Here is an 11941-nt window from a genome sequence, read left to right on the forward strand (position 1 = left end):
CTGGTGACCCAGCTCCCCTCCAGCCTGGGTGTCACCCAAGCTGACTTGATCTCTGAGCTCTTCAATTCAAATTCAGGCATCCTCTCTGCCTACAACCCTTTACTCTTGGGTGGGTGGGTGGGGGGAGGCCTTGTTGTCTTAAAGATGGTTGGTACCTCCCCCTTCGTATGGACCGTTTCCCTGTTACTTTCACTCCTGCCAATAGCATCGCTTCAAGATGGTGTTCTCTAATGGTCAGTTAGTGCTCTAGAAAGTGCAACGTAGTTTTAAAAATTATTTTCTATTTGCCAACTTGGTTGAACATTAATACCAGTAATTTCTCGTAGAGCTTGCGGGTGGTGGGGGTTACTATGATGAGAAGGCGTGGAGTTTTTCCTCTTGATTTACATTCCCTTTGCATCATTTCTGGTTTTACTTTCTCTGCTGGTGTTGCCCACGCAGGGTGAAGAGATCCTGCGTGTCTTTTGTTTATTTCAAAGCCAGTGCTTTGAATGCTTCACCGTGAAGTACGGCATGTCCATTAGTTCTCTCTGCGTAAGTTTGCATAAAATGTTTCTTTTCACATACATTTCTCCTTATGAGGTTAGGGATATTCCTGTCAATTTGCAGTTTGCTCAATTTTTTTTTTCTTGGCACATTTTATTTATTTATTTGAAAGGCAGAGTTATGAAGAGACAGAGAAGAAAGAGAGAGTCTTCCGTCCTCTGGTTCACCACGCGTGTGGGCTCCTGGGCTGGAGCTCGGTCAGTCCGAGACCAGGAGCCAGGAACTTCTTCCGGGCTTTGCACAGGAGGGCCACGGCCCACGCACCGAGCCACCTCTGCTGCTCTCCCAGGTGCGTTAGCAGAGAACCGCTCAGAGTGCTAACAACGAACCAATGTGGCTTTGCTTTTTAAAAGTTTGCTTTTGAAGTATGTTTTTTTTTTTAATTTTTGCTATTTTCATGATACATTTTTGTAGGTATAAGTGTTCCCCTCTCCTGGTTTTTCTCTCCCCCATTCTCCGTGTTACCACAGTAGTGTAGTCCTTTGGTAATTGTTACAAGCTCAACGTTGTGCTGTTTAAACTTGGCATGGGATGGGAGGTTTAGGCAAAGGCAGAGAATGTTGCATCAGACTGCAAAGGTGCATTTACATGTTTCATTGGGACTCCCTTTTCGAAACCGGAGAGTAGAGATGCATGCTGGGGTGTGTCTTTCCTTCCGGTGTGTGCTGGTCTTCACCGTCTAGTGCATCAAAGAGAGCACTCTACTTCATTGCCTATGTCATTTTTGTGTGTGAAAAAAAGCTGCCTTATATCAGAGAGAACATACGCTATTTGTCCTTTGGACTGGCTTACTTCACTAACCAACTTTGCATTGGAAAGTTTAAACCAATTTGGTCGGAATAAGGCATCTCTTATTTATTTAAAAGTATCTTATTGGGCCCGGCGGCGTGGCCTAGTGGCTAAAGTCCTCGCCTTGAGAGCCCCAGGATCCCATATGGGCACCGGTTCTAATCCCAGCAGCTCCACTTCCCATCCAGCTCCCTGCTTGTTGCCTGGGAAAGCAGTCGAGGACGGCCCAATGCATTGGGACACTGCACCCGCGTGGGAGACCCGGAGGAGGTTCCAGGTTCCCGGCATCGGATTGGCGCGCACCGGCCCGTTGCGGCTCACTTGGGGAGTGAATCATCGGACAGAAGATCTTCCTCTCTGTCTCTCCTCCTTTTAAGATTTTAATAAATCTTAAAAAAAAAAAAGATTTAAAATTAAAAAAAAAATATTCTTATTTATTTGAGGGACCGAAAGACAGAGAGAGCTAGAGACAGATAGAACAAGAGGAAGAAGTGGTTCCTGATGCTGTTGCCTGGAACGAAGCGGCAAGAAGCTGGTTTCTCTGGAGGATCGGGGCTGCATACAGCGACCCGCATCCCTGGGAGGTCCGAGGCTGCAGCCTGAGATGCAGGGGTGAACCGAGGCACCTGCTGTAGACACAGGCATCTTGACTGGCTTCTCAGCTTTTTCTGTTTTCTGAATTGATTTGGATAAGTTGAATTTCTTTCTGTGAATTTCTCCACTTCGTGTAGGGTTTAAAATTTATTAACTTATTCTTCATAATTTTATATTATCTTTAAAGATCTTGGTGGCATCTGCGATCTGTGACCCTATCATCGTTTTACCGTCTCGCCTTTTTTTATTCAATATTACAAGAAGTCGTCTTTCTTAATTTTATCTGACAGTTTATTACAGAGGAGAGGGTGGAGGTTAGGACCATGTTTTCATCGTCCCTCTTGTGTCTTTGGAGTTGGGGAGGGCTGGAGCACGGCTTTTTGCTGTCAGGCTCCATCAGCACCCGGGAAGGGACAAGGTCATTCGATATCACTTTAGAAACCCTAATGTGGGCAAGGGTGTCCTGAGGGTGCTACCTGAGTGGGCTTGATTGTTCTAAGAAGTTGCTGGCTTCATTGCACCAGGCGTGAGAGATGCTTTCTAAGGCCTGCATACCTCAGTGTGTCCACAGACCTAGGTGCTTGCTGTGACGCCTGCCCAGGAGTGTTGTTCAACCTGTTCCTCCCATCCTTTGAAGAGGTACTCGATGGGCTTAGACTCAGCTGGCTGTCTTCTTCATGTGCATCTGGGTATGCTCTCCATTCTTGCAGAGAGGTCAGGAACTGGAGTGGCCAGTCCTGCAACATGTGCTGCTGGGTAGACCACACGTCTCTGTGATTTCTCCTGAGGCTGGAGACTGAGCACAGTGGTCAAGCTGGGGAGCCATCTGAACAACCACAACTGGGAGGGTCTCAGACCTGGCTCTCACATGTATTGGCTGGGACAGCACCAGTCCATACACATGTTCTTGGATGCAGGAGCTGCCTGGCCAGGAAGTTGTCAATTTAATAAATTTTTTTTCCAAGAAACTACTTTTGACTATGATTTTCTCTGTTGTATGCTTGTCTTCTATTTTATCAATTTTGTTCTTTTTTGCAATAAAACATTTATTTCTTTAGATACAAAAGCTATAGAGAGGGAACGCTTCTATTTGCTGACCTGCTCCCTAGGTGGCCACAACAGCCAGTGCTGAACAAGGCTGAACCCAGGAGTCAGGAGCTCCATTCGGGTCTAGGGACACAAACACCTGAACCCATCGTCCAGGCCATCAGTAGGGAGGTGGATCGAAAGTAGAACCCGGATGGCATGTGGGTTTACCACCTGTGCCACAAGGCTGGCCCCAGTTTTGTTCTTTTTAATTTTTTACCTTATTTCTACATTTTTAGTTTGATTTTCATGAGGGGGAGAAAGAAAGAGATCCCTTCTAAAGCCAGGAACTTCTTCCAGGACTCTTACGTGGGTGCAGGGTCCCGACGACTTGGTCTGTCCTCAGTTCCTTTCCCAGGCCACAGGCAGGGAGCTGAATGGAAAGTGGAGCAGCTGGGATACGAAGCAGCACCCCTATGGGATCCCAGTGCATGCAAGGTGAGGTGAGGACTTTAAGCTGCTAGGCTACTGTGCCGGGTCCCTTGGCTATGGATGTATAAGCCAATTTCATTCTTGTGAAAGAACTTGTCCATATGAAATTCTTTTATTATTTTCGTTAAAGATTTGCTGATTTTTTATTGGAAAGGTAGATCAATGGAGAGACAGAGAGGAAGATCTTCCATCTGCTGGTTCACTCTCCAAATGGCCACAATAACCGGAGCTGAACTCATTTGAAGCTAGGAGCTAGGAGCTTCTTATGCTTCTCCTACCTGTTTCTCCACCCAGGGCTTTGGTCCATCCTCTACTCCCTTACAAGCAGGGAGCTGGATGGGAAGTGGACAGCTGGGATGCGAACCAGTGCCCATATGGGATGTTGGTGTTTGCAAGGTGAGCCGTTGTGCTGGGCCTACAAATGATATGAATTCTTTGAAATGTGCTGAAACATGCTTTATGTTGAAGCACGGGATCCACTCAGAAAATGCACCGGGTACCTCAAGCTGCACACGCGATCTCCTGCAATGTGCAAATCCAAACCAGCTAATTGGGCTGTTGACAAGTGCTACATCTTTTTAAAAAATACGTTTATTTACTTGGTTTACTAATTATCCACATGACTGATTTGTGAGTTTTTGCCATAGTTGTGTTGTTAGCTATGTTTTAAGGATCTACCATTACACATGTAAAATGTAGAATTGCTATTTCTTCTTTTTTTGTGAATTGAAGCTTGTGCTAATGCAAAGGCACTTCAAACCTTTTGTGAAAAAATGGAGTTAAAAGGTAAGTTCATTTTCTTTTTTTAAAAAAAGATTTATTTATTTTTTATTGGAAAGGCGGATATATACAGAGAAGAGGAGAGACAGAGAGGAAGATCTTCCGTCTGATGGTTCACTCCCAAGTGACCTCAACAGCTGGAGCTGTGCTGATTTGAAGCCAGGAGCCAGGAGCACTTCTGGGTCTCCCACGCAGGTGCAGGGTCCCAAGGCTTTGGGCCGTCCTCGACTGCTTTCCCAGGCCACAAGCGGGGAGCCGGATGGAAAGTGGGGCCGCTGGGATTAGAACTGGCATCTATATGGGATCCTGGCGTCTGCAAGGAGAGGATTTTAGCAGCTACGCTATCGCGCTGGGCCCCAGTAAGCTCATTTTCAACAAAATTTTAAAAGCTGGGCCCGGCACGATAGCGTAATGGTTTAAGGTCCTCGCCTTAAACGCCGCGATCCCACATGGGCGCCGGTTCTGGTCCTGGCAGCTCCACTTCCCCTCCAGCTCCCTGCTTGTGGTCTGGGAAAGCAGTTGAGGATGGCTCAGGGCGTTGGGACCCTGCACCCATGTGGGAGACCCGGAAGAAGTTCCAGGTTCCTGGCTCCTGGCTTCAGATTGGCGCAGCACCGGCCATTGCGGCTCATTTGGGGAGTGAAACATCGGACGGAAGATCTTCCTCTCTGTCTCCCCTCCTTTCTGTACATCTGCCTTTCAAATAAAATAAATAAATCTTCTAAAAAAATTTTGAAAGCTGTCTATCATTTTGTACGACATATGCCTGTTTCATGAACTTTTTTTCAGACCCTTCATAATAGCAAACCTGTTATTTTTCAAGAATATTTTTCTGTAAAATAATAATGCTGCAGTTCAATAATGCTATAACTGCTATCCGATCTTTTTTCCTGGCTGCTCTGTCCCCAACCTTTCACTTTCATGCTTCTTGCGTCTTTATGCTTTTGCTTTGTCACTTACGTACCCTGGATCCCTGGCTCGCTGCTGGCCCTTGCCCTCACCCCTCCTGTTTAGTCCTAGCCCAGGGAGCAGCCAGGAGGGCCCACCTCGGCTGTAACGCTTTCCATGTCATCCCGCTGCTTACAGTCCCGCAGGGTCACAGTGACAGCCTTGTCATCCTGACCTGCGGTTCCCTCGATGGACTGCCCTGATCTCTTTTCCCCCTGCCTTCCCCTGCATTCTCTCTGCTGCGGCCCTGTTGTGGCCTTGGCAGCCCATGGCCCATCCCGCAGGACCACATCTGCCCGATGGTCCCCACAAATGTCACTTACTCACCTCCCGTGGGTGTGGACTCCAGTGACACTGTCACTGAAGCTAAGATTGTCACGTCTTCCTTCGACACTTCTGGTTCTCCTCTCTGCTGGAGGTTCTCCATGGCCCCTGCCTTCTGCTGTATTTTGTCCAGTGCCTGACACTCTCATTAGAAGGTAAGCTTAGTTGGCTATGATCTTTGTCTGTTGTTTTCATTGATGGATTTGCAGAACTTCAGAACACTGCTTGGTGCTAACCGAGAACTGAACACATAGTTGCTAAATCGATGCAGGTGTAAATGAAATAGTTCATGCATAAAGATTGCAAAAGTTTAGAAAAGAGACATGAAGTAATGATTTTTTGAAGTAATTGAAAGGGTTCAATGTTACTTTTTTTCAGAAAGGAGGGGAAGAATGTAAAGGGGAGTATTATGGATATATTTATAGATGTATATGGCATATCCTAACGCATAGTTACAGTTATTGGTCACATGAGCTACTTCCTGGGGAGAGGCACTGCCTGTAACACGGGCATCCCATAAGGGTGATGACTCGAATCCACCTCCAATCCTGCTCCCTGCCTGGTAAGGTTGTGGAAGACAGCCCACGCACTTGGACGCCTGCACTCAAGGGGAAGACCCAGAAGCATGCCCTGTTAGTGGCTTGGACTGGGTCCACTCCAGGCCATTGCTGCCGGCTGGGGAGTGAACCAGAGGATGTAAGATCTTGCTGTTTTCTCTGTTTGCTTCCCCTTCTGTCTGTATACATCTACCTTTCAAATAAAAACAAAATAAATCACACACACACACACACACACACACACACACACACCTCAGCTGTGGGCAATGGCCTAGGTTGCATTATACCTAGCAAATATTACACTACTGGGAGAAAAGCACCTAATAGCTGGCAGGCATCCTGGGCCTGGTTAATGCCAAAGCTGTGTTAACCATACCAGTGTGCCAGCATGGTCATCTAGCTTATTTTTCTCTAACAATATGTGTGTGTGGGGTGCCGGGTCTGTGGGCCCCAGGGGCTGGGGTTAAGTGGCCTGGGTCCTTAGGCCCACGTGCACTGTGGCTGCTGGGCACATGATCCCTGGTGGCGGAGGGTCTGGCAGGGTCTGGGTCCAGAGGCCTGGGGTGCCAGTGGTGCCGAGCAACGTCCACTGGCTGCCCTGCAGTGCGCTTGTGGGAGCTTGGTGTGTGGGCCTACAGGGGGGTCCTGGGGCAGGTACAGGTGGGGGTATGCATGGACATGAAGTCTGAAGTCCAGCATTGATGGTCTGACTGTAGGGTGAAAGTGTCAGAGCTGGGCCTCCTCTGTGGAAAAGATGGAGCAGTGTACGGCCTGCCCAGCTGCACACTGAGGCTCTGGCAGCCCTCTGGTCCCGCAGAGGACATCTGCTCCCATGGCAAAGGAAAGAGGGCAGAACAAATTGGACAACTACCCCAGCCAAGCGACGGCAGCAAATCTCTGGGCGAATCGAGACTGTAAGGTGGACTGTTGGCCAATGGACCCTGGAAGGATTTCCTCATTCTTGGCTCTGTGAGACCGACAGCTTTTCAGAGCTATTGAAAGCACTTGAGCAGCACCCTCAGAGCATGCTGCAGGTTGGGGACCGTGGCTGTTCCCCATCCTAGGTACTGAGGCAGTTGGGAGGCTGGGTGCGGCTTTTCCCCTTATCTCCTTCCTTCCCCGCCCCCATACAGGAATAAAAAGAAAATTTGAAAACAATAGTCTTACCTTCTTTTCCCCAAACCCTTGATCCTTCCCACCCTGATCGACTACAAATAGCACCAAAAACAAAAATCGTGAAAAATATTATAATTAATGTATGATTATTAATAAGAAAGTATATGCTAAGTGCTCAGCGTTTATTATATCCTCGTTCATTCTGGAGCCGATCATTCTTTATCATGTTCTAAGCCACAAAAGGCCATTTTTAAAGTTTTCCTGGCTGCATCGTGGTTTTGTTCCTTTTCACTTCTTTCATTTCTTGTAGCGTTTTTCCCCCTAGTTTGTTGAATTATTTCATCATAATCAAGATCACTTCTCAGAGTCCACAGACTTACCTAAATCATAGGGAGTTTATTTTTGAAGCGACCTTGCGAGTGACCTAACCGTTGACCCATCTTAGTTTATCAGGGCTTGAAGATTTTTGGACAGCCCTTGTTATGTGGCTGTTCTATATGGTTATTAAAATGCTCTGTTAATGTGGTGTAGCAAGAATAGAAGTGTCCCCAGCCTCGAGCTTGAGTGTGCAGAAAACGGAGCTTCAGAACCCTAGACAGGGTAACTACTTAATTTCTAAATTGAGCTCTAATCCACTAATGGCAGCATTAAAACTTAGTCAATTAGGGGTAAACTCTCCCCTGGGCTGCAGAGGCGAGTAGGGGAGGGCTCTGTATTGCCAGTGAACAGCAGGGGAAAGGCATTTGGTGTTCTGTCTTCCCTGGCTGTTCGGTGAAGCATTCCTGCCGTTAGTTGTGTGGTCACACTGTTATCCAATGCATCCTGATTTGTAGTTTCCCTCTGTCCAGCTGCCTGGAGTTCTCAGCCGTTCTGCTCCCTCCCTGAGGCAGAGGGGCATAGGGCGGTGCTTGTACGCATGTTCCCGTGGAGGGGTGGGGCCCACGGAAAGGCCTCAGACCTACCCTTTAGTGCGCACTGCAGGTGCGGCGCCATGCCAACATACATACGGGAACTCTCCTGGGGGTTTCTCAGCAGTTCAGGCTGCTCCCGGGAGACCCGGTCTCCCCTGTTGTCCGATCCTTCTCTGGGATTTCTAGCAGCTCTCCTCCCTCCTGAGCTTGCCCTGAGGTGGGTGGTCCTTCATCTGATTTGTTGGCTTGGCTTCCCACTTCCTCAGCCCGACTGGCGGACACGTGATTGAGCTGTCAGCTGTAGTCTTCCTAATCTATTTTTTATGTTGTTGATTTTGTGTGCGTCAACAGATTCCATCTATTGAAACTCAAGAACTCGGCTCTTAAAATCAAAACCTTGAGTGCATGCACTGAGGTGGACTCGGTCAGCTGATAGACCTGGGGTAGATTTTCTTAACCCTGGTGCTAGGAAGCTGACAATGTCGCAGAACTAGCAACACCACTCCAGTAACAGCCCGGGGTGTTACTTCCCCATACTGGGGTCTCTAAGGCATCATCAAAGGCCTGTCCTTCCTCTCGGGGTGCTGATGTCGTTGGAAGCATAGAGCTATCTTCTGTGGAGACAAGAGGAAACAACAACAATGAAACAAAACCCTGAAACATGTGTCCCGTTCACCTTCCTCCTACCCAACCCGCCCATCCGAATCAGAGGCCCACGTGGACATGCGTCCCTCTCAACAGGGGAAAGAATATTCAAAAGAAAATTAAAAATTAAGAAGCTAAAAATCCTTCAGTAAGCATGACCACAAATATTATCTCTGTTTCCTAACCCAAGTTTCTGTTTATTAAACCCAAGTCTGGTCTGGCTGGATGCTCTCCGCCCTTTGAGGTCCAGGAGCCAATGAGGACTTCTGGTTTGAGCAGAATGTGCAGGGCTGTGGGTTAGAAGGCCCTAGGGGCAGAGGTGGGAAGGAGATATGGGGAGATCCCCTCTTCACCGGCTTCAAACGTGTCTGTAAGACCTTGAAACATTTGTACGAAAATAATTCACAGAAACACCTTGCGTTTTCTTTCTAAAAAGTTTTATTTTATTTATTTGCAAGGCAAAGTAACAGAGGGAGAGAAAGAGCCAGAGTGAGAGAGCAAGAGAGAAGAGACTTTTACCTGTGTGGGTTCACTTCCTAAATGGTTACAATCACCAAGTCCCGGCCAGATCTAAGCTAGGAGCCTGCAACTCGAATCAGGTTTCGCACATGGACAGAGGCCAAGTCCCACGCCATTGCTGTTGCGTCCCAGACACATTAACGGAAGACTGGACCAGAAGCAGGGTATCGGTGACTCAAACTGGAACTCTGAGAAGGGACGCTGGTATTGCAAGTGGCAGCTTAACCCAAGTGCCACAGTGCCAGCCCCAGTATTTTACATTTTCATCTGCAAAGGGGTAATTTTTTGTTTAGCTCTTATCTCTGTTTACATAGTCTCTGAGTAAATGTATTTTATGTGTGTTGTTCCTTGTTTACCTTTTTCAATTTGTGAAATAAGTGGAATATTTTCTTTCTCTCTCTTTTCAATAAATAGATGTTCTTTTAAACACTTATTTACTTTTGTTGGAAAGGCAGATTTATAGAGAGAAGGAGAGACAGAAAGATCTTCCGTCTGCTGGTTCACTCCTCAAATGGCTGCAACTGTCGGAGCTGAGCCGATCCAAAGCCAGGAGCCAGGAGCTTCTTCTGTATCTGCTATAAAGGTACAGGGTCCCGAATACTTGAGCTGGCCTCAACTGCTTTCCCAGGCCACAAGCAGGGAGCTGGATGGGAAATGGAGCAGCTGCGACATTAACTGGCACCCATGGGGAATCCTGGCAGATGCAAGGCAAGGACTTTAGCCACTAGGCCACCATAGTGGGCCTATTTTCTCTTCTTTATCTGTGATTCTTTGTACTAAAAGGACATAAAAAGATCACCTCAATCCCATTAAGGAAAAACCTAGGAATATCATGAGAATGCGAAGACATAACCAATAATTAACTGGCTATTACAAACTGGGCAAATGTTTTAAAACCACTTTAAGGGTTCCGCTGAAAGCAAGCAAACAAGCACACAGCTCCCTAGAGGTGAACATGATGTATTTCTGTTCTTTCGGGGATGGTGAGTTGATTTCCCGTTTGCTGGGTGTCATACCCCTCACTCTGCAACTCCCCAGGCCCAGGAGAAAGACAGCTACCAGACTCAGCTCCCTTCCTGCCCCTGTGCTCTGGGTCTCTGATGAGCTGCCAGCAAGGAGTCACCTTTCATCTCTGGAGGCTCCAAACCCATGTTTACCATGGCCTTCTTTTAGCAGCACCCAAAAGCTGCACAAAGGGGGGTGTGCTCCTGGGCAGCAGGGAGCAGGATGGACATTGTGTGGAGGGAGAAGGTGAAGAAAAAGCTGTTCACTCCTCTCTTTTGTACCCTTAGTTCTGTGTCCTGATGTGCAACTAACTATGGGTCAATAACGTTTAAAAAATTAAATGCATGCTGGAAATAAATACTTAAAAAAATCAGTATCTCCTAAACAATATAGTCTATAAACTATCCACAGAGAATTTCTCTTTCACCAGGAATTACAACTTCTTAGTTACAGCTAAAAGTGCATGAGAAGCTGTGCAGAGGTCCTATGCAAACACTGTGTCTTTTAGCAAAAAGATGTATACTCTTCATTTGAAAGCAATGGCAAGGTTGAGAAGGAGAAACAGAGAGAAAGATTTTTCATGTGTTGGTTTACTTCCCAGGGAGGAAGGCTCAGGGCTGGACCATAGTGGATCCAGGAGCCTGGAAGCCCACCGAGGTCTCCTGTGGGAGTTTCAGGGACCTGGGGAGAAAGAGGCGCATCCAGGATGTGAACTGGTGCTCTGTACGGAATGTCGGCCAAAAAAAATCCTGAAACATCAGCTTATGCGCATGTCTTGTTGACAAAGTGATCTCATTTCCCTTGGGTCTACACCCAGTAGGGGGACTCGCGCATCTGGTAACTGATACTCTCAGGAGCCCTGGAGCCAATCTCACGACAACTAAGAGGCAATGGCAAATATTTGCCTTTAGAATCTCAATGCTTGCTAATTTAAATATACTCCTTTTGAAATGGGATGAGTTTGAATGATTCCCTAATACTGCAATATGGAAAACAAGCCATACATACAAAATCAGCTTTAAAAATTTCTAACTTAGGAATAAAGGGTGCTACATTCAACTCAATTGTAAATCTATCTTTAGACAAGTTTGATTCTTTGGGCGTCTCCAGTCACTGTCTTTTGTTCATGCCTGAAGCCCTCCCTGTATTCTGATAGTATGAATAGGCGAAACATGATTACCAAAGAAATGTTATGGCAAATGTTGTGTGGTTTACATAATTCCAGAAATGATGCAAATACTGAAAGAACAATTCACAGTAACAGTGAAAAGAAATTAAACTTGGTTTAAAAGCAGCGATCCATCTTCCACCTCCTTTCTTCCCCCCTCCAATAATAGAGCATTTATTGGATGAAACAAAGTTGGAGCGGCATTTCCGGGGGGGAAAATGTAAACAGGTGAGATCTCTAGTTACAGGGAACGAATGTGTGGTCTCATTGTGAACTTTCTGGAGGCCTCGGTAGCTCGAGGTAAGAGATCTAAAAGAAGATGCTCGTGTAGATGCGGAGACGCTGTCTCTATCCATTGGAGGTCGCCTGTACAGTATTAGACGGTGGCAGACACCTGCAGGAAGTGCGCCTTCCACACACAGAGACATGCGTGTGACTCGGCTCAGGGCGCTGTGTGCCCAGCTGTCTGGGCCTTGGGCTGGACATCTGTTTTTAATAGTTTCCAGACCTGCCAGTGGGAA

The sequence above is a fragment of the Ochotona princeps genome, chromosome 1 (assembly GCF_030435755.1).
Source record: "Ochotona princeps isolate mOchPri1 chromosome 1, mOchPri1.hap1, whole genome shotgun sequence".
Classification (NCBI taxonomy): Eukaryota; Metazoa; Chordata; class Mammalia; order Lagomorpha; family Ochotonidae; genus Ochotona; species Ochotona princeps.